A 24077-nucleotide genomic window follows, 5' to 3' on the forward strand; every position below is an offset into this window, starting at 1 on the left:
TGGCCATGGCGGAGTTTGGAGTCTGACTGTTTGAGGCTGTGGACAGGTGTCTTTTATACAGATGATGAGTTCAAACAGGTGCCATTCATACAGGTAACGAGTGGGGGACAGAAAAGCTTCTTACAGAAGACGTTACAGGTCTGTGAGAGCCAGAGATTTTCCTTGTTTGAGGTGACCAAATACTTATTTTCCACCCTGATTTACCAATAAATTCTTTACAAATCCTACCATGTGGATTCATGGATTTTTTTTTCACATTCTGTCTCTCACAGTTGAAGTGTACCTCTGGTGCAAATTACTGACCTCTGTCATCATTTTAGGTGGGGGAACTTGCACAATCGGTGGCTGACTAAATACTTTTTTGCCCCACTGTATTTATACACATAAACATAATCCTGTTCAAAGGTGCAACAATGACAAGCTCAGACCTCGAGGATACTAAGTAACTAAAGCAATAAGATCAAGCCGTGGATAATCAAGATGTGCAGTTTCATTTTCACTTTAAAAAAAGAATTCATCTATAAGACAGCTGATCCCAGGGGGCAAATAATAAGTTATACATAGTTTTATTAAGACTAGAGCAGGAAAAGGAGAAATGTTTCATAAAGGGCTTACAGACCCACAGAACAATTACTGAGATCAAGCTTAACAAATCCCCACTGCCTCCTTGGTTATAGCAGGTCTCCTGTTTCCAGAGGATCCGTCTAAGATGAATTTTAAAGAGGAACCATTGGGGCTACTGAAGAATAATCATTCCTGAGAGGAACTCATTTTCTGGGTTATCAGAATGTACCGATTACACAAACAGACGCCTTTAATTATCCACTCGTTTCAGAAAGTGATCTGAAAAGCTGTTGGCGCTGGAACCTTTTTACCCCTCTGTCCTGTGGGATGGTTGTCACCCCGCAGAGTGGGCGGGTCTGATTTTTGAGGAGTGGGCAAAGGGTTTTTGCTCTTGCTGACACAGATTTGGGGTCCGTGTGCTGCTTGGCACTGCAGCTGCTGATGCACGGTGACTGCAGTCACAGGTGACCACTTCATAAGAAGCTTTTGCAGTGATATTACTCGTGTTTATACAACATGCATGATGCTACATAGATATGAATGCAGCTCCAGGACTAAAACGAAGAGCTTCTAACCACTCAAACAGTGGTGGATGCTTCAGGTTTGGGGTTCAGTATCCTGACCAAGGACACCTGCAGACTTGATGATGGGGGCTGAGCCACAGAGCCTCCCAGTGGACAGCCCAGTCACCCAGTGCCACAGTGGCTCAATGAAGCCAAATCCTTGACTTCCTCAGATGGTCACCAGTGAGTCAGGCCCACGTTCAAATACAGAGGAAATAAACATTCATCCATTTATTAAACTCGCCTGTACGAACTGTATTAGAGCTTAAAGCTGGCTTCACTGGGATTGAGACACAGGTGGCACACACAGCTAAGCAGCATTAATCATTGAGGACCCCTCGGTGGCTGTGGCCTTATTCTAAATTTCAGATGAGAAACATGGAGCCTGGTCCAAACCAGTGAAAGCAACACTACATCTGCTCGTGTTGGGCAAACATCAGGACAACAAAGTTTGTATATTTGATGGTACATCGTCAGCAGGACTGTCAGATGCTATAATAGCAACATTAAATTCAGTCTTTTCATCCTGACCAACCCTGAACCAGGGGGCCAGACAGCATCTCCTGTTGAAGCCACAGCAGCCTCACAATGAAAACTCTTCACTTGGGCTGAAATGCCACAGATCCAGCTGTTGTTACTGAGGGCTCGGCTCCAAAAAGGACTCTAACAGATGTAATGATTTTGTTGGAGCATTTGTTTTTAATCAAGAACAAGGTACACCGAGTCTCCTGGAAAAATGCAGATGCTTTTTTACGCTTTTTTGTCACTGTTGCATTTAATGGCGGTGTGTGACAGATTAAATGGAAGCTAGCAAGTCCTTGGGCCCGGCACGAATGCTGCTTGAAAACTGCCAATTTCATTTGCAGGCTGTGAGGAAGAACTGGGCTGCTGACATTCATTACTGACAACATGTCATTAGAAAACCAATTTTCACTTTGGGAAACTTTCAAGTGTAGGCTTTTCAGACTTTTTACATTTAAATAGAAATGCTGGAAGAAGAAGTCTCTTTTCAACTGTTTTTAAACAGGTAAATATTCAGAATTTTTGTGTGATTTGAATGCAATCCAGATATTTTTATTTTATTCCAACATACCTTGATCCATTTATTGTGTGAGTAATGTTAAGTGCTGTCTCTTCGATCGACTTAACGTCAAAGACTCGAGGATTTAAGAACACTTTAAAGAGATGAAGCTGTTACATTTAAAGGTCAGCCATCAAACTGAAGCAAATTAGCCTGTTTTAACTCATCTGTACAGGTGGAGGGGGAGTGGCCACCATATCGCCCCCTCCAAGCATCACCGGTGCTATTTTCGTTTCCTGAACCTGAGCCGTCCCTGCAGCAGCTCCTCGGGACTCTGTGCACGTCTGTGCGTGGTCAGAGATTCACCACAGAGTGGCTGCGGGTCAGACACGATGGCTTCGGCAGCAGTTGATCCAGAGCTGCTGAAAGTACTGTTGATACAAACCTCCCACCAACTACACGTTTATTGTGAAGTGCAGACAGGAAATGTTTTGGACTTTCAGCAACATGGTGCCACTTGTTATAGAGCGTTTCTTAAACAGCTCGTTGGTGCTACAAAAACACTGTTCGGCTTGGTGTTAGTGGACGAGCACGATCTTTCATGTTCAACTGATAGCAGGCATGTAATGTGTAACAGCAGAGCATCAGTTCAAACATGCCAGAGTTTAGGATGAGAGATACTTTATCAATACTTGGCTGATGCTGATGGTGATAAGCTGAGCATCTCCTCTCAGCACAGCAGTGACACATAAAAAGTCCTTAAAGGTTCAGGTCCTGTATCTTTGTGAGACATTTAAGCCCCCCCACTTAAAAGACCCTGCCTCCGCCACTGCAGTTTCTTCTATCTGTCAATAAAACTGCATTCAAATAACTCAGGTGTATCTGATTCACTCATAGCAGAAGCACATCACCTAACACATTGTTCATCTCCAGTTAACTAGAAATATGATGATTACTTAAGTGTAGCACAGAAGACAGAATGATGGTGCAGCAGAGCCGGTCTGTGGTGCACGTCAGGAAAACTCACCAAACAGGCAAAAAAAAAGATAAGTAAGTAAAAAGTAAAATTTTATTTATATAGCACATTTCTAGATAAAAGATCACAAAGTGCTTCACGAGGTATGAAACTAAAACAGTCAAAAGTTAACAAAATGCAATTTTAAAAAGATGTTTTTAGCTGTTTTTTAAAAGTAATCACTGAGTCTGCAGATCTTAAGTTCTGAGGAAGAGAGTCCACAGTCTGGCGGCCACAGTAGCAAAAGCTCTGTCACCCTTGGTTTTCAGTCTTGTATACTGAATAACAAGTTAGGCCCTGATCACAAGACCTCAGGGACCTACTAGGGGCATAGGGCTGTAAAAGTTCAATGGTGTACGCTGGTGCTTGTTCTTGAAGAGCTTTAAATGTCAGAACCAGAATCTTAAAGTGGACTCTGAATTCAACAGGGAGCCAGTGCAGCTGTATAAGCAACGGTGTTACATGAGAGTATGTTTTTGTCAGAAGCCTCGCTGCAGCATTTTGGACAATCTGCAGATGCTCCAGGGAGTTGAACTCTTCTAGGACAGCTTATCAGTGAGTCTCCCAGCATGATCTCAGGAGCATGACAGAGACTCCAGGAACAGGAAGCTGGACAGGGCCGTAAACTGTCTGCAGGACCAGTATGTGTGGAAGGAGGAGCAGGATGTGCACGAACTACAAAATGACCATCAACCACTGGTCTGAATACTCCTGACCGTCAGTCAGAACTTCAGGGGGGTGACCTGAGGGCCCGACGCCCTCTAGCGGGCTCTGTGCTCACTGCCCCGTGGAGCCCGACTGGTTATAGAATACCAGAACTGGCAGGTCCACCGATCGCACCCTGTGCTCTTCACAGACGAGAGCAGGTTCAGCCTGAGCACGTGTGACAGATGTGAACATGTCTGGAGAAGTCGTGGAGAACGTCGTTTAACATGAACGGTTCAGTCTGGAGACGCACGTCCATGTGGAGACATAAGCCAGGCCATAGAAGTCAGAATGAGATTCTTGGACCCGCTATCGGTCCCGCTGCTGCTGCGGTGGTCCTGGGTTCTACCTGGTGCGTGACAATACCCGGCCTCGTGGGCGCTGACACCACTGATTGGCGCCCATGTTCACGTGTTCCTGATGCTAATGTTAGCAGTGCCAGGTAGCACCTCAGGAGCTCAGTGATGCTCTGGTCCAGATGTGGCAGGAGGTCCCGGGACAGCGTCCGTCGTCTCATCAGGAGTTGTTTGTCAGATTTACCAGGCTGCTGCATCATTTTTGTTCGCTCGGATTTTCACGGCGTCTGTGACTTCAGCGCTTCCATCAAATGATGCGACTTCCTTTCATTCCCAACACATCACCCGCTCCACGTCAGTATAGATTTCCTATTGAGATCTCATGTGTTCCCTTAGTTCTTAATTATAAACATCTTATTATAAACATTTATTTGACTCTTTTATTTTTAATTCTCTGACCACGTTTAAAATTGATAAATTAGACCAGGCTAACAGAAACACGATGCTCAAAACTGAAACCTATGAAGTGACGAAGGGAAGCTCGTGACCCAAATGATTCGTTGTTGAACATCTGACGGAGCAGACGAGAGAAAATCAGCCGAACAGAAACTACGATGAACCGTCTGCACATATCATCAGTGCTGTAAAGAAATATAACATTAAATATGGAAAACTTCAAAACCATCAGTGAAATATTTAAAAATAATTCAACATTTATTAAATGCTGAGAATGATTTCATATGTCTGTGGACTATTGGAGAGGAGTGAAACATTTATTAGATTTCTTTTGGGTGGAAAAACACATCCAGCATATTTGTTAAAAGTTAATGAAGACTCGAGCAATCACCAGCTTCATATTTCAACAGCAGCTGCAGCCTTTGAGATGAACGACTGTGGTTTGTGGCAGCAATGATCAATGCGCTCTATTATACGCAGCAAGAGCATCACTGTGAAGCACGTTTCTGAACCTGTGGTCCTAAAAACATTTGCTTACACTTCGTTATAATTACAAACATTTATGCGCGCTTTTCAGGAATTATTAATTGATGTTTCCCTTTGTTTGTCATTAAGTGACCTCCACAGCGTGTTGTAGGTTTAAATTTAAATCTTGCTTAGTGCACAACTTTACTCTCGCTTCTGTTTTGCGTAAACAGAGCAGCTCTATTAATGTCGTGTATTATCACCAATAATTCTTGAATTTCATTACTGTGGGCTGCTGATGTGATTAATGGTTGTGTTTACTGCCTGTGTTGACACAGTTTTCCAGTGTGGGACACCAGGTGGGAGATATAAAGCCTTCAGAAATCTCAGTGCTCTTTTAATTGCCACTATGAGGCTGAGCTAAATGTGTTGCCCATCTTGTGCACAAACCACATCGTGTGTGATGAGAATCGCTGTTACAAGAAAAGATGGGGGCAATGCGACAGTCCTCTGCTGCAGGACCAGTATGGAGTGGCAGGATAACTGATAACAAGGGGCTGATCTGCACAAAAGACTGACCCCAACTCTTTATTAATACAGCAAAGTCTTCCAACAAACAACTGGGGATTCACCAGTGGCATCAACGGGTCTCAGTGGAGGTCATTACAGTGGGGATGAGCTGGTTGTCCTTACAACATACAGAGTATTCACTGACAGTTCAGCAGAGAGTAAGGACAAAGCTGTGTGCGTGCAGTCAGTGGACCAGTGTGGAAGGCAGTCATAATTGGGGACACGCGTACGGCACTGGGGACGTCGAGGAAGTAAAACCCTAATTCCAAAAGAACGCAATCGACTGGAAATCTCACATTTCATCTCCAGCAGAACAGATCCCATTAAAAACTGTTTAAAGTAAGAATGGGTTTGTCTGGGAGCCCGTTTACGCCACAAAAAAAGTCTCGAAATTTTGAGTAAAGTAACTTGAACTTTCGAGTTAGGTCTGCCAATCAGCAATCTACCTGAACGATTTCATTTCCTCGTTACCCAGAAGGATGGGAAGGAGGAATGCACACTCCAAACCAGTTCACAACAAACTGGCGCTTTCCAGAGTAGGTTTGCTGATAGTAACACCGTGTGATTCAGATAATAACACAAGGATTTCATCATGTGTGAAGCTGAAAATACTCAATTTGTGCGTCATGACTGGCTGTAATACTGGTAGCTTAGCTGTAGCGTTTGAGCTGAGGGCTTCCGGGCAACAAGGAAATGACGTCATTCACATAGATCACTGATTGGCAGCGCTAACTCGAAATTTTGAGTTATTAACTCAAAAATTTGAGGAAAGGAAGTCTAAACTTCGAGCTACTTTTCTTGACATTTCGAGAAAATAAAAGTATCCATAACTCGAAATTTCAAGTTATGGATACTTTTTTTTCTTTTTTAGGAGGAAACGGGCCTCCATCAGTTTCATTTTAACTTTGAAGGCAGAAACATATGAACTACTCCACCGTGGAGTCTCCTCTGTTTTTATCAATGCTCCGCTAACATCTGGAAACTGAGGGGAGCAGTTTCTGGATTCTGGGGAGGAATGTTGTCCCATTCCTATCTGAAGGAGGATTCCCAACACTCCTGGGTCTTCTCTGAAGTATTTTTGTTTCACAGTGCTCCAAATGCAGGTCTGGACTGCAGGCAGACTGGACTCTTCTACTTTAAAGCTGTTGCAGGGGTAGGGTTAGCATCGTGGTTGTTCTACAATAGCACTGACGGTGTCTTTCCAGATGTGGCACTAATGTACCTCTATACTATCGGAAATACACAGATACACTGGCTTACAGTGGCCCTGCCCTCTTCAGTCACAGGATTATTTTGTTTGTCTGACCTCAGAACAGTTTTCTGCTTTGTTTCAGTCCATTAAACGACGCTTTGGTTCAGAGGAGACAGCGGAGTTTCTGGATCTTGTTCACATGAAGCTTCTTCTGTGCACAAAAACCCATCAGCGCAGATGAGAGCTGTGTGCACTGTGATGTCTGGAAGTGATCCCATGCACTGACTTCATGTCTGTGTTAATGCAGTGCAGCCTGAGAGCTGGACGATCAGGCACATCACACTCAGCCTTACGCTCAGAGATTTCTTTAAATTCTTGGAATCTTTGGATGATATTATGCACACGTACTGTGCGTGTACTGTGCGTGTACTGTGCGTGTACTGTGCGTGTACTGTATATGATGAGATAGTCTTTACAATTTTACGCTGAGAGACATTCTTTTGAAATTGTTCAACAATTTGCAGACAAAGTTTTTTTTAAAGGTTCAAAACGTTGCTTGTGGCTCTCTGGCTCATTTGCTTTTAACCTTTAACCTTTACAAGTCTTTACAACTGTCCATTGATAGGAGGATAGTGTATCATGGGTTGTTTTAGGGGGAAAAGCTTGGCCGGGGGTAGGTTGTCTTTAAAAAAGGGAAACTTGAAGAGTTTATGTTGAATCTGGCATCTTTATCCTTCAAAGCTTCAGCTTTCAAAGGGAAACTCCTTCTGATAAGTGTATATGTTTCTCCTTCCAACAACAATTCGATTTCATCTGCTTTGGCTCGAGAAGCTGCTACAGACAGATGGTCCCAGTATGTCGTTTCCCTGTCACTGATGGTGGCAGACTGGTGAACCTCTGCCCAGCTGACCTGCTGCCAGTTAACCTAATCAGTCACATGATGTTTCTATAGATGCTTCATTTTAACATCACTTACTTTTTTTGTTGCTCCCATCAAATTCAACATGAGCAAAGATTTTCTGTGAAATATTAAAATGTTTCTATTTGAACCTTTAATATATTTCTGTGTTCTAATGTGAAAATGTTTAGTTTTATGGGATCAAATCATCGTGTTCACTTCCTGTTTACAAGTTTTTTGGAACAAGGTTGTAAACAGTGTGAACAAAAGCAACACATAGCAGAGAGCTAACCCTCCTCACCAGACCGTCAGTATCTGTTGCCACTGTGTGTAATGATGGCGTGCACAGACATACAGACTCACTGACTCCTGCTGCTGAAGCATCACACCAGGATCTCTGTTTGTCAGCTCATAACAGGACCTGACGCTGCTCTTCAAACAGACTCTGCACTGTAGAAGATTAAGTTTTTTTATTTATTCAAGTAACTGAGAAAACAGTAATTTGAAGAATTTTGATATGTAATTTCAAAGTGTGTTGCAGACTGTGATGCTGTTGTCAGTTTTACTTGATGATCAATAAACACAACAAAGTGCTTGGAGAAGAAAACAAGACCAAAAAAATTGCAATGATTAAAAAAATGTAAATTAGATAAAGTTTGTGACTCTGAGCTGTGAAAGCAGCCTGACCCGAGTCCATGAAGGTAATAAACTGAATTACAACCATACTGACTGCAGAGCTCATGCTAGACGGCCCATAAATCCTGTTGTTCAGAACATCTGGGAAGCGTCCTGAATGGTGATTGTAAAGAGAGAAAGTCCAGATTTAGCAGCAAACAGCCTCCAAAGACACGTGTGACAGGACTGTGCCCACAGATGGCTCCACTGCAGCCGAACACGACTGATAAACACGTGTGGGGCTCAGCTCTTAGTTTCTTCTTTTTGGCTGACGTGTGGTGTTGGTGTGCCACAATGATAAGATGGGTCGCAGTGTTGGGGAGTAACAGAGTACATGTGCCGCCGTTACGTATTTAAAATACAAAATATAAGTAACTGTATTCTGTTACAGTTACTGTTTAAAAAGGTGGTATTCAGAATACTTTCAGGTTACTTTGCTGAAATAAATGGATTACTCGGCGGTATTTTCCTGTTTCATATGTTCGGCTATGCTCTCTCTATTTTTAGTTTCCACGCTGATGGAAACCCAAACATACACGCATTAAGAGGCTCTGATGTCTGTGTGTCAATCTCATGGCCCATGTCTCCTCTACTTGCAGAAGAAGACTTGATGTGAAGAAATATTTTTAAAAATTATTATTCAAAAAATGGTTTAATATGAAGGCAACAGGCAGAGTTACAGGCATCGCCCCAAAGCACGCAGCCTGATGGGCAGTGTAGTCCGTGCTGCAGGGAGGATGGACCCGTGATGTGTCTGTGAGCGAGGAGGGAGAGAAAGGAAAAGTACGAGCTGTCACCGAGCAGGAACAGGAGCTGGAAGCATGTAAATATAATAATAACCACTGCAGCCAAACAGAGAGCCTGACGAGCCCAGCTGTAAGTAAGCTGTTAAGACTCGACTGTACGCTGTGTTCCTGTTTTCCTCTGAAACAATAAGTTCTGTTGGAGCCTTTCAACGTCTCTCTCTGTCTCTCGCTAGCAAAGTTGACCCACACAACAAAGTAAAGCTAGTTTTCAGCTACGAGCCGACACGAACCCGACGTATTAGCCAGAGGTCCCTTTACTACGGTTCAGAGCCGCGGACCTGTTTTATATACGCGAGGAATAGTTTCTATATGAGATCGAAGCAAAACGTGCAGCCTTACCTAATGTCCACCTACTGTTACTCATTTATATTAAGATTTAAACATCTGGTTGGTGTTGGTGTGGAGAGTAACCTTCAGTAATAGTAATAAATCACACAGCAATAGGACATTCATGTAGTTGTAAACAGCATGATAATATATGAAGTAATCCAAAGTATTCAGAATAGTTACTCTCATTGAGTAACTTAACGGAATACGTTACAAAATACATTTTAGGGCATGTAATCTGTAATCTGTAGTGGAATACATTTGAAAAGCAACCTTCCAACACTGTGGGTCACACACATGTATTCCTGTTTAAACTAAGCTCTGTGAGCCTATTTAGATTTAAAAAAGCATAAATGCAATAATACCAGAAATGACACCATGAAAGTGCTGACAGCAAATGAGCCAGCAGTTTGTCATGCTTGCTGTCGGTGAGTGACGCAGTGATTCACACTCACTGTGGTTGTGTTTGACTTTTTACAGGTTGGTCATGTTGCACTGATAAAGGCACAGTAGAGCACAGTAGAGCACAGTAGAGTACATCACAGGTGTTTAGGGGAAGTAAGGCTTGGCCAGGCACATGAACATCTCTCCGCTCAGGTCTGAGCCCTCTCATTGGTTAACTAAGAACACGGTGCATGTTGTGATAAAGCACATTTAAAGAGTTTGACTGGAATCAGATGCTTTGATGCTTCAAAGCTTCATGCCTGAGGCTCTGATCGCTGTGTGCAGCTCTCCTAACAGCAGTTAGACGTGTGAACAGATGGTTCCTGTTGTCAAAATCCTAAAAAACACACTGCTGCATTATTTTGCTGACAGTAAGAATAAACATGTGGACACACGTCTTTATGCATTCTTTTTATTCAGCGCACATGCAGACACACTCCCCTGTGTTTGCATTTATGCATTCCTACAGTTTCACACTGATAGTGAGGACATGTTATTGAATCATGTACGTCTGCATCCTCACACTGGGATTAGTTGGTTGGCAGCTGCATTTAAAATACTGGTGAGATGTAAAATAATCCCGTTTGAGTAATTGATTCACGCACAGCCCATATGATGCTGTGAGACAGGAACATGCATGTGCACTGCACACACGTGTGTTGTGTTGCTTTTCTTGGACTGTGCAGAGAAAGTGTTTCTGAGTTTGTGCCACACGGCTGAGCTGCTCCCCACATGGAAAAGATGAAGTTTGTATCTGTCCTGTGTGAAACTTGTATGAAAAACCTACAAGAGTGAAAACAGATATAAGATCCCTTGAAAAATTCTATAAATGAAACTTGTATGTTTTGGATACTAAAACAATAAATGAAAGTTTATATGTGGGTTTATAAAGGATGTTTTTCAGTGCAGCTCTCTCTGCAATCGTCTGCTAAATAATTTAAAAATGAATCCAATATGAGAGATCACTCACCTTATTTTCCAGCTTAGCTGTATTATTCTGTCCTGTTGTTGCATACAGACGATCTCATATAAAATAATCTCTGAACTGGAGACTCTTCCTGTGCCCACTGAAGGCTCTGAGTGTCAGTCCCACTTAATCTTTGTCGCTCTGTAATGTATTATTGCAAAGATAATCCTACAGCAGCTTCATTCATTTGCATGTGATAATTGGTTTGCATCAGCGAGTGCAGCAGGTAATTGCCAATAACCAAGTATTTGGGCTTCTCACCAACAACGAGGCGCAGACAAATAAATTGATGGTGAAGTCAACCGACGCGACTCAAGGTAAGCTTTCCACTTCAGTCTGAGCATAATGCATGCATATGTGGAGATGCAGCCTCAATCCTATCAGCACGCGTCAGACACAGAGTCCCTGCCGAGGCCTTAATTGCATCTCTCGCTAATCCCGTTGCTTGTTGGGTCCGCGGCTGCTGATGGCCCTTTACAGATGGATAATCAAAGCTCGTTGGCACTGTGCTGAACATTTCTTTGCGTTGCAGGCGTTTCGGTGTGAGTCTGAACTCAGACGTCCACGATGCAGTTTAAGTGAAAAAGTGAAGGTCAGATGTCAGTTATAATCGCAGGTCGTTTACCAACAGCGATAAACGACAAAGATGACGCACGTAGCTATTATATGGTGAAAAAGCACAGGAATAAAATCATGTTTACTGGGTGCTGACATCTGATCAAAGCACAGGTTTAATATTATGTTTCGAGTACTTGCTGACTCATAAGTCACTTGGTCGGTGCCTCAGTTCATTCACAGCGTCTCTGAAATAAACACTTTTCTTTTCACATTCATCAGAGTCCAGGCAGGAAACGACTCAGCTTTGCTTGTGATGCTATATTTTACCAGTAACATCATCTGACATGTTCAACCTTCTAATCCTTGATGGTGACTGGGAGGATGAAGCAGTGGTCCAGACTGGTCCTGTTGGAGGGAACAGTGCAGCCAAAGTCCTGCTTTAACCTGGATTTTAACAGCGTTAAGTACTAAATCAAAGAAGGCTTCACTTTCTGGCTTCTTACATTTCAATCTTTGATGTTTTGTCAAACGTTGCTCATCTGTGAGGTCCTGCTACTGTTTGCATTTACACTGTAATCCTGTGAGTGAAGTGCTGCACCTGGGTGTTTGATTGGTTTTTCACTGGAAGGAAGCAGACGTGCTGATATCATATATTAACGATGCTCTCCAGGGAGCTTCTGGTACCTGCGACGGTTTATGAGTTTGTATTTTGATATCAAAGCCAACAGTGTCACACCTGCTAATCTCACTTTCCCTACATTCACAATAGGAGCTTATGCGCTCTGACCCATCCAGCTCCACCCGAGGCTTATTTCCAGCATCCAGAGCTCGGACCCCTGACAGGCAGATTAGTCCTTCAGCAAGTCATCGGTGCAAACATCAGGAGGAGGAAGAGGATGATCGCATACAGAGCCAACACTAAATATTAGACCAAAAGATTGTAGAAGCGCACGAATCCTAGAAGCTGTTGTTATTTATCCGGCACAAGTCTGGGCTGTTAAATCAGGACTGTGGCCTCCTGCTGCCACTCTGCATTAACGCACATAAAACCTCACTTCAGCTGAAACTCAGAGGATTCAGCTGTAACAGTGATCGTCAGTTAGCCAAAACCTCGTGGTTCAGGCAGCATGTAATTACATTTCTGCATGTGCTTTGCAAACGTGGACGCTGCATTTCGAGTACGATCCTGCGCATCAGCAGCTTAACAAAAGTCCTGTGATTGAAAATATTTAGCGTTTTTGTTCATAATTTTACACAAATGCACAAAACATTCCTGCTAAAGCTGCTTTACCTGTCGAAGTATAATTAATAAGTACGACGGGTGCTGTAACAGAGACAGGCTATTCATCCACGTTTCCCAGTTTGTGTGTTTGTTGTTAACGTTACACAACCGTCAGCATGTCTGCATCTCTCACAGGTTTTAAGAGCTCAGGTGGGCGTAACACAGACTCGCAGTCGCACGTTTTTCATGTCGCCGTCAGAAAGAGCGAATCAGACCGAGTAACCCGAGCTGCTGATGGTTGGTTAGCTGCAGTGTTGCATGAGAGGAGTCGCCGTGCTACCAGTGCAGAGGCACAAGAAGGACACTCGGCTTTCCCACTGCGGTGTGTGAGAATGAGGTCTGTAACCCTGCAAACAGACAAATCACAAGTGCAAAAACATTAAAGCTTTTGAGACAAAGGACACAAGATTGTTTAATCAATCTGTTAAATCGATGGCTCGGGTCGAGGCTGCATCAGCACAGAGGACTGACAGCACATCAAATTCATTTAGTTTTGGGGTCTTTGTTTAATAGCTGCAGATTTTAGGTAGTACATGAAAGCTCACATCTTAACTGAATAGGAGCAGTATCATTTGTAGTTAGATCCTCATTAATCATAATGTATTGAAAGCATGTTATCAGTGCTGCAGACATAAATGAGTGTGTCACATGTGTGAAAGGTTTCCCGGGACTGTGGAGGTCTGCGTGCACCCTGCAAACTAAAAGCATACAGGATGTGATTCTCATGCTCTCTGTGGAGTTCTTGGTGAAATGTGGGAGTGCGTCATGATGTGCACACTGTGTACAAGGAGCTTCAGTTTAGCTACAGTGGGACTTTTTAAATGTTATTACACTGATCTCAGGAAAAAAGTATTTTAATGAACTGGAGACGCTTCAGATTGGATCTAACCCAGACAAACTCATCCACCTTTTCTCCGGCTGCTTGGGGTGGCTGAGCTGGGATCTGCAAACGATTCCAGCGATCAGGTGAGAGGTGGAGTGCACCACAGCACTAACACAGTGCAGACAACATGCTGACATGTCCTTGCCCACAAGGAGGCCCAAACCCAGAGCCTTCTCTCTGTGAGGCCGTGCAGACCGCTGCACCTCTGTGAAAACCAAATCACTGAAGTACGTGTGTGAAGGTTCACCCAGGTCATCGTAGTCTGAGGAGCTCGGAAAGAAAAGCGTCTGGACTTCTTCAGGTTTCTTGAAGATGTTTCATCCGAGAAGCTTCTTCAGTTCTAAGATCAACTGGTGTAGAGGAGTGTCCCCAAGAGGGTCGTGGACCCCCTATTGATCCTCTACCTAATCAAATGTGGCAAGGTGTGGAAATGGGGGTGGGTCACAATCAGCCAAGGCTTCAGGTGAGCCCACAGTAACGCGTGCATGTGAACACTGAGAGTATAAATAATGACCTGTGCACGTGTTTGATGCTACACTGAGAAGTCTCAGCAGGCGTACTGACCGAAATGTGCCGACCAAGACAAACAAATGTAATTTGTACAGAGCGGAGCTGCTTTCAGCCATGCACAGAGACAGATGCAGACACCAGACTGTCTGGCTTGTCATCATATTGTCTTCTCATAAAGTTGTTCTTGTGAAAACCGATATCTCCCCTTGTTCACATACACCACTGCATCTATCGGGCGTCTCCGCACGCAGCTCAACACGAGAAGATGTTCTCTGATATTTCAACGCACTGGAAGTAAAATTTTACACGTGCATAAAGTTAAGGGGTTAAAATCACACAATGCTGATAAACAAATAAGAGAGAGGGCTGTTAACACATCTAATATGTACAAAGCACGGCTGCTTTCAGCCATGTGATGGATGCAGACACCATCAGACCTGTGTGGTGATATCTGCTTTTATACCTGTACCTCTGTTTATAGACGACAGGCAGAGAGTGAAAACACTCACATCTGCTGGAAAGCATCACTACAGCCAGAGAGGCTTAAAGAGTGTTTAAAATGTGTTTGTGATGGAGTTGGTGGAGCGCTGCTTGTAGCCCTCTGTGTTACAGCGACCGGCCTGTGCCTGTCATTAATTTACTGTTGATGCTCCAAACCAATCCAGTTTGACCTGTCGTTGGGAAAACAGGAGCCTGGGTTAGTTCCATCACAAAGTAAATGATGTTATTCCCTGTATCTGCATGTTTCTAATGTTTTGACATGTTAAATGATGCAAAGAGCGGGGACAGCGGCCTGAGTCCACTCGATGAGTCGTCATCTTAGTTTGAACACTTCTTTAATAATCTGTGGGATTATTTTGGTGACACTGCTTTTGTAAATCAGACAACCTGACTGAACCTGATCCGAGCTTTAAATCATTTCACTTTTCCCTGCAGTTATTCGCCTTTCTTACTATCAAAGTGTGACATTTTCTCCAGTGGACTGAGTTTAGTCAGATGTATTTTCACGAACACTACAAGCAGGGCCCCTTCAGTAATGTGTAATTGTGAGCGCTGGGTGCACTGCAGTCAGTGCAGGTTAATTTCCTCAGTTTATTATGTGCTCCAGGTTCAGCTATAGTAAAATCTGTATTGGTCTCATCTACAGCATAGGAGCAGTCTGGGGTTTATAATGGACGTATACTGTTCCTATATTATTTTATTTCTACGGCGTAATAATATAATAATGTAATACTGTTATTGTACAAGTATTCATATAATACAATTCAGGTAGCAGTGCTACTTCAGCACCACAACAAGTGGCATGGACCACAGACAACGGTAAGGAAAGGTGGTGTAGGCCAGCGGCCCCCAACCTTTTTGGCACCACGGTCCGGTTTATGTGCGACAATATTTTCACGGATTTAAGGTGTCGCAGATAAATACAACAAAATAAAACCAGCACTGGTACCAAAAAAAGAAGATTTATTCATAACACACGTGAAAAGACCCAGGGAAACCGAGTTAACGATAAAAACGATTCAAAAATAATGATAAAAACGACTCGCAGCCCGGCACCGGTCCATGGCCGCTGGTTTAGGCTGTTTGGAAGCAGATCTGCAGTTGCTTTCAAGTGAAGATGATGATTATTTATATGAAATTATTTTTTTAAATATATGATTTAGAGTTGGATTAGACACAGAGTGAAACATTTTATTGACCATATATGTGTTCTTTAGCTTTCTACGAAGCCCCTCTGACATGGGCCAAAAAATAAATAAATTGTGGCCACAAAATACTTATTCATTGCCACGTTATACCTATTTCGAGGGCACGAAATAGGTATAACGTGGCAACGAATTACGCATTTTTGGCAACAAAATGGATAACATACGCACATCATATTGATGCAATTCCTGGACAGCTCCGTAGAGACATAAGCATGAGAGTAGGCTAAACCTACACACCGTGGACAGAGACGGTATGATTGGGTTTGATTTTAGGCTGCGAATGAGCTACAAATGCATTCTGAAAAGCCTGCAATGCAAGGAACCATTATTACGGAGAGACATTTAAACAGGATACTGAGAGCCCAGTTGCTTTACAGACCTAAGCACGACCTGGACGCCAGGATAGATTTTATTGTCAACCAACTGCAAGGGCCTGGGAAGGATCACGGTTCTCGGTCAAGTGTTTCGTGCGCACAAATTAGCATTTCGTGGGCACGTTATACCCATTTCGTGCCCTCGAAATAGTATTTTGTGGCCACAATTTATTCATTTTTTGGACCATGTCATCAGAGGGGCTCCGTAGCTTTCACCCCACCTGTGTGGATAGGCTTTGGGGTTGGATGTGGTGTGAGGTGGGTGGTAGCCAAAGTTGGGGCCTGGGCGTGGGAACCCTGGCATCACAGACTGGTCTCTGGGACAGGAACCACACTGGCAGGGGTGGAACCTGCACTATCACAGGAGGTGGAGCTCTGCTGAGCAGATCTGGTTGGGCTCAGCTCTGCAGGCAAGTGTTCAGGATCCTGCAGAAGGACTGGACTCGCTCCCTTTCTGATTGAGCACTGCCATTCTGAAGGTTTTAGAAAGTGAGAAGGTGACCTCGGTGTGACTTCAAGTCAAGCTAAGAGGCAGAAGGTAAGGCTTTGACTGTTGTCTGTGCATGTACGTCAGAGAGCCTTTGTGGAGTCTTTGGATGGATCAAAGAGGGCGCTCCATCTGTGGAGTCTCAGGCGAGACTTCATCAGTCACATGGACAACGATGAAGATAGCTGGAGACGGGTGATTGGGAAGCCTGATCTAAACCAGAGTGGTGTCTGTGGTGTTTTGTTCATGAATGTCTGCATTTTGTGTTATTGAGACAAAATGAACATGATGAAGGTTAATCATGAAAGTAGATACAATTGTAACATCCTGAAGGATCCAAACAAACCAGCCAGCAATGAGAAAAGTAATAACGTGATATTCTTGGAAAATAAAAATGTATTTTCAAAGTTTCTGTGTTTGGGGAGAAGGACGGGGTAAAAATGGCGGTGCCTCTCCATGTGTGTCGTATCATAAAGAGGAAGAAAGAGATGATCATCATGTTTCAGTTCTAATGACTTCCAGACTGAAATGTGTTTCAGTCTTTTGAATGAAATATCAATCTGTGCTCCAAGGCGAAAAATCCTTCTTCCTATTGTCACGCCTTTTCTCGCAGTCCGCAGAAAGATGATCTAAAGTGTCATTATGTGGTTTTATTATGTAATCGCAGCACGGCCTTTCTGCAGAGTTTAGGAAGTTTAGTCCTTATCTGGTCAGCGCCCATTCGGACTCGTTTCAGGATCCTTTTAGCAGTTTTATCCTTGAGAGTATGATGGACTCCCATGCAGAGGAAAATTCCTTTGTTCTGTATAGAGTCTATTTATGTTGGGAACAGAAGGTCCTTGAGGTGAAATGCCAAGTGTGGCTGCAGGGCTGCAGCGCCCCCCTGCTGTGCTTGAATCACTTCTACTGATAGGTAGCACCAGATGCATCATCCTCTGACTCTCTGGGGTCATAAAATGCACGGTTTAGTGGCTGGCTTCAAAGAAAGTGGAGAAAGGCCTGTCAGAAGGCATGAAGAACATCTCCCATTAAACCCTTTTTCAGAAAGTCTCTTGGGGTAAAAAGATATTTCTGAACTCCTCAGATGAATTGTTGAGAAGAAAGCGAGGTCATCCTGTGTGAGAGAGAAAGGAGCAGCAGGAACTCGTACACAAGTCCAGTAATAAAACACATCTGACAACATGTTCAGCTGCTCTGAGAGAGAGCAGTCAAATCAAAGTAGAGCAACGTGTGCAGCATTTGACATTTTTTAACGTTATCAATATAACTTTGCAAAGACGAGCTAGTTTATTCGCTGCTGCCACGCTCTTTGCTCTCTTGTATCACAAGGATCTGAGCGAGTTCCTGGACAGCAAACAGCAACCTCTGGGGCTGAAAACACTCACGCCAACACAACGCTGCCAACAATGCAGCTCCTCTAGGCTGGCCTGAACGAACGAGTCGATCCCAAAAGACCTTCTTGTAAAAGTGTCCAATTTTAGAGGAGAAATAAACACGCTGGCAGCCTGGTTGCGCTCTATTACTAATTTCCCCTTTCATAGCAGCTACATAGATGCGATTTTTTAATACTGCATTAAGGCTTAAACACAGACTATTAGAGCTGTGGCACCTTGGAGTGACGCGAGGTTGCAGCTTATCTGCTTTGCTAGATAATTCCGGTTGTTGTGCTATCACACGGTTTATCCTTAGTGCCAGTTATCCATAAAATAATATGACCTGTTGAGCAATGCATTGTACTGAGACACACCATCCAATAAGTCTGTAGGTCTACTCCAGTTTTGCTAACTGCATGATACTGCTGTAACTAGCAGGAATATGCACCTGTGCAGCAGCTAGCAGTTTATGAGTAGCTTGCTAATGAAGCTTGCTAGTGTTAGCTGACTTAGCACTTCACCATCTGATGGGACGTTGCAAACCAGTGGGTGATGTCATGGGTGGCTACATCCATCCTTTACATACAGTGTATGGCCCAGAGTAGCACAGTGTAATGCTAATCATCCTCCTCTCTTATGACAAGGGCACACTACACTTCCTCCACACTCGCCTCATCTGTCTCGTCTTCTTTCTGCTGGATGCTAATGAAGGATCTGTCACATCTCTGGTTTTTGCAGCACCTTGATCGGCCTGTCTTTTTGGACCAGTAACCTCTCTGCACCTCCCTGCAGTTTCATCGTATCTATTTTGGCACATTTTGTTCTTTTGGTGCACTGTTTAATGAAGCAGCCGGGCCAAAGACGGGGAACAATTTCAAGATATGATTGGAGCAGCCAGGTGTCAGGTAAGAAAACCCCCACGGCAGGCTGTACTACCTGTTTTTACTGAGCCGGGAGAAAAAGAAAAGTCCATGCTGGCCTGCTGGGAATTCGCTCTGTTGGCCAGATGGCCGGTCTTGCCTGAGTACAACAGAAAATGACAAACAGCAGCACCAAAATAAACCGAAGCTTCGTTATTAAAAAGAACTTTGTGTTTTTTACCGTGTTGCATTGAACTGGAGCTGAGAAAGACGTACGCGTAAACGATTGGAGACGCTGTGTATGCACAACTTGGCTTAGCCAGGGGCTAACCCACACGTGATGTATATTTTTCTGTTAGGAAGTCTGTGTTCTGTATTCTGTGGATAAGTGCCAGCGTGTGCATCTATTATCAAAGCAACAAATTTCAGAGAATAATGACAACACCATATCCCAGAGGCTCCATGTCAGTTCCTTCAGTCGCTGTCAATCCGGATGAAAACACTTACAATAACATCATCGAGTCCCTTGTTAGCAGAAAAAAGAGGAAAAACACACAGACTCACATTCATGCAACAACAGCAGCACCAGAGATTCCTCTGCTGTTGTGAACGTGATCTCCCCGAGCACGACCACCTCAGGTGTGATTTTGCAGTACGCAACATAAATGTCAAATATTATCTCGTGTAATATCTGCAGCAGCAATTATGTCTATTTTTAGGTGAAGTGGTACCTGCTTCTGCTTAAGAGGCCATCATTATTCTGCACAGCTCCTCAGCTGGGTTGTCATTCTTTATAAATTGTTACCTCAGTGGATCTCCTGAGAAGCTGCTCTTACTGCTTGATTGACACACACACACACACACACACACACACACACACACACACAAAGCGGTAAAAGCTTTGTGGCTTGGCTGTCAACTTTTATGTGAGTGTTAGCTTTTATGCACTTTTCCTATTACTTTAGCCTTGAAGCAAAGTGACGCCCCATCTGCAGATTATGCTGCTGCTGATAATTATGGCCCAAACATTAAGAGGTAAAATGATTTACAACCATTTAATCACTGAGGTACACTCAGAGGTGGGTAGAGTAGACCAAAAATGTACTCAAGTAATAGCAGCACTACCTCAACATAGTTTTACTCCAGTAAGAGTAAAAAGTATTTAGTAAAAAAGGCTGTGAGTACTGACTGATCATAAAATCTGATTTAATGTTTAAAAATGAGAAAATCAGACAGACAAAAATATAAAGTTAAGTACAAATATTGGTATTTTAAAGACTGAAAAGCAAAAATATATATCGATATATATATATATCAATATCTATCTATCTATCTATAGATAGATAGATATAAAAAAATAAAAACCTTCAGAAAGTTGGATGTGGGCTAAGCAGTGATTGGTTTTCCATACTGACCTTCAGATCAGAGGAATGCTGGATGATGATGGGTGGAAGAGCCCAATAATTCAGGGTGCAAGATGCTAGCAGGCAAGGCATACATGGAACGCCATAACCAAGTGGCCGGCATAGTGTACAGGAACATCTGTGCCGAGTATAACCTGGAAGTCCCGAGGTCAAAATGGGAGATGCCCCCAAGGGTGGTGGAGAATGACCGAGCTAAGATCCTGTGGGACTTCCAGATACAGACGGACAAAATGGTGGTGGCTAACCAACCGGACATAGTGGTGGTAGACAAACAGAAGAAGACGGCCGTAGTGATCGATGTAGCGGTTCCAAATGACAGCAATATCAGGAAGAAGGAACACGAGAAGCTGGAGAAATACCAAGGGCTCAGAGAAGAGCTCGAGAGGATGTGGAGGGTGAAGGTAACGGTGGTCCCCGTGGTAATCAGAGCACTAGGTGCGGTGACTCCCAAGCTAGGCGAGTGGCTCCAGCAGATCCCGGGAATAACATCGGAGATCTCTGTCCAGAAGAGCGCAGTCCTGGGAACAGCTAAGATACTGCGCAGGATCCTCAAGCTCCCAGGCCTCTGGTAGAGGACCCGAGCTTGAAGGATAAACCGCCCGCAGGGGCGTGCTGGGTGTTTTTTATATATATATATATATATATATATATATATATATATATATATATATATATATATATATATATATATATAAAAATTAGGGGTGCAACGATACACAAAATTCATGGTTCGGTTCGGTACTTTGGTGTCACGGTTCGATATTTTTTCGATACAAAAAAATGTTCATGATTTTTTAATTTGTCATTTATTAAAATTATAAATATATATTTTAACTCAAAAGTACAGTTTTTAAATTTAATGTTGCTGAAACAACAAAGTAATAAATAAATAAATCTATCTGATGGAGGAATCACTCATCTTTGGAAAAGAGAGTTTATTACAGAGAAATGGCTCTTTCAAAATAAAAGCTCTACTATACGCTTCTTCTGGGCTATATTCTCAGCAGCATATTAAACATATCAGGTCCCCATAAGGAGAATCCTGTGCTAACAGCTGTCTAAATGACTCGGGTAAAGTTTGTAGCATGCTGCTTGTTGTTTTTGTCTGCTTCCACTTGTCTTTGCACTAGGATGCTGTCGGAGTAAATGTGCAGTCATATTCGTTGTGTTCCCACTAGTGCTGTCAGCGTTAATCTGAAATGACCTTAACGCCACAACACGGCAAATCTCCGTTAACGAGCTACCGCGGATCGCCCCGTGCGTGGGGCTGGACGGCGTCAACATGTTAACGAGCTAACTGCGCTAACACACTAGTTCCCACCCATGTAATTGAGCATTGCATGGCACATCCAACATACTGTTTTACTTTAGTCCATGACTCGCTTACCTTCAGGGTCATACGTCACATGAAGACCAAAATAGTTCCAAAGACCAGATCTGAATGAGGGTGGGGGAGGTTCAGTTTGCCATGTTGCAACGAGCTTAGCTTCGGTCTTGCTAGCTTGCGCTGCGCTCAATGGATCTGTGTTCCACTACTCCGCCTAGGCTGCACTGTCGAGCGCAGATCCACTGAGCGCTCAACACAGACAGCATCGTCAGAAGGAAAGTTGATAAAATAAATTAAAAAAAATGTTGTATTGTTCGATACATATGCGTACTGAACCGAAAGCACTGTATCGAACGGTTCAATATCGATACGAGTATCGTTGCACCCCTAATAGATATATATATGTATATATATATATATATATATATATATATATATATATATATATATATATATATATATATATATATTAGTCGAAAATTTTCGAAAGACCTTACGAAAGACCCTCGGAAACGAATTAATTTCGTAGGTCGGGGTTCCGCTGTGTATCGCTAGATAGATAGATGGGTGATGTTAGAAGAGAGTAAAGTACTTCCAGTGACGTTCATGGTCTTTACTTCTCCAACAGGCTCAGCAGATAGAAAAACATTAAAGTGTCATTTTGACATAAACTGCAGGTTTGTGTCTGTGTCTCCATCTTTGGTTAAAAAGTGTCTAGTAATCTAGTAAAACTACTCCTGAAAGTATTTTTTTCCCAAAAGATTACTCAAGTAAATGTAACTGAGTAAATGTAATTAGTTACTACCCAACCTCCTCCTAACTCCTTCACTAATCAAAGCACAGACTGTAAATATCAAAGTCCCAGTGACTATGATCTACGTTTCATTATTCTGTGAAATGTGAGTTGCAGCCTAAAAGTGGAGGTTGTGATGGAATAGCAGAGCCAATCAGGAACAAAGAAAATGTGAGCTTGGCTCCGGTCTCACCTGTTCGTCCTGTCAGGCCTCTACATCAGTAACAAAGGCGACTGCTGGAATTCGTTAATCACGCCCTGCCACGGTACATGCACGGCTATAAATATTCTCTCAGGTTTTAATTAGGCTTTGATCTTGTTAACAATCAGAGGCGGGACGCGGCACCTTCCGCACAGCTGACCGCTTTCGCCGCTCGGCTGCGAGATGACCTCTCCAGGGGCGCGTAGAGAGAAAGAGTGGATCTTATTCTTTCTTTCTATTTCCTGCATGAGTGGATCTGAGCACGAGCTTTGGTCTGCTTTTGTCTTTCCTCTCTCATCTGCTCCCGGCCTTACGCTTGACATTTCTTTCCCATATAGGTCAGTCTGCATAGGACACAGAGGGGAGGGGAAACAAACAGGACACCAGGACAACAACGAGAAACAACTATTTAGGCAACCTGCAAAGTTACGTGCCACCAAGGAAAAGATGCTAATTACCTCTACTCAGAGGAGGATCCACGCTTTGTTTTATTTCTCGCCTCCACAAACCTCTGCGCTGGTTAATTAGGAAATGAAGGATCATGTTCTTGTCTGTTCAAGAAAAAATAAATGAGAGACAGAAGCACACAGAGGTTTCTTGATTACACAGAGGTATCTTTTAATAGAATAGGACCTGAAACGAAGACTTGATCAAATGTGATTAGCGGCACGTTCAACGAGAGCTGGCAAGTGAAGAAAAATACCTGTTTTGGAACTAATGGGAGGAGGCTTGGTGAATTTTAAGTGCCACTGGGTGAAAAAAGAAAATGACAGAGAGGAAGAGCGTGGAGATCAGATCAGTTCTACACCCTCTTAATCATCCAGCTGTGAAGTCAAACACCAGCGCCTGCAGATAGAGTCATTTGTAAGATAAATAAAGCTGGATGCAGAGGCCTGCCCTCCTGAACCAGACTAAAGCAGAGTAGCTGGGCGTCTCTGTCATCTGTCGCAGGGCCGAAGCTCAGCCTAGAAACTATCAGGAGGATGATGTGTCTCCAGAGACGGAGACGCCTGGGGAAAGAGGCGGCTCTTAATCATCTGAGACCCACTTCTTTGGCGTTTCTCTCATTGTTCCAGGACACTCCGAGTCACATGCACACACCGCGCCTCCTTATAATGCTATTTGCATACTTGCAAATCCTCACAAAATGCAATTTTGAGCTCCCATTTGTTTTGGACCTTCAGACAACGGCATCTCTAAACTGTGAGTGTTAGTTATTTCCTTTCATGGCTCTGCAGCGGCTGCTATTAGGCAGTGTAATAACTCTCCGAACAAGGCAAAGGCCTACGTGGCTAATTAGAGATGTGGATTCAAACATGGCTCATCTCTTC

The 24077-nt window shown here is 43.3% G+C and overlaps 1 long non-coding RNA gene across 1 annotated transcript; it reads left to right on the forward strand.

The window, feature by feature from the left end:
• The first annotated feature begins 16692 nt into the window (after positions 1 to 16692).
• Positions 16693 to 23159, forward strand: LOC308410275. The gene is made up of 3 exons (XR_013974149.1): positions 16693 to 16818; positions 18879 to 19045; positions 23085 to 23159. It is a non-coding gene; the product is annotated as an uncharacterized lncRNA (long non-coding RNA).
• The last annotated feature ends 918 nt before the right edge of the window (positions 23160 to 24077 follow it).

Source organism: Rhamphochromis sp. 'chilingali' (genome assembly GCF_963969265.1).
Source record: "Rhamphochromis sp. 'chilingali' genome assembly, chromosome: 14".
Taxonomy (NCBI): Eukaryota; Metazoa; Chordata; class Actinopteri; order Cichliformes; family Cichlidae; genus Rhamphochromis; species Rhamphochromis sp. 'chilingali'.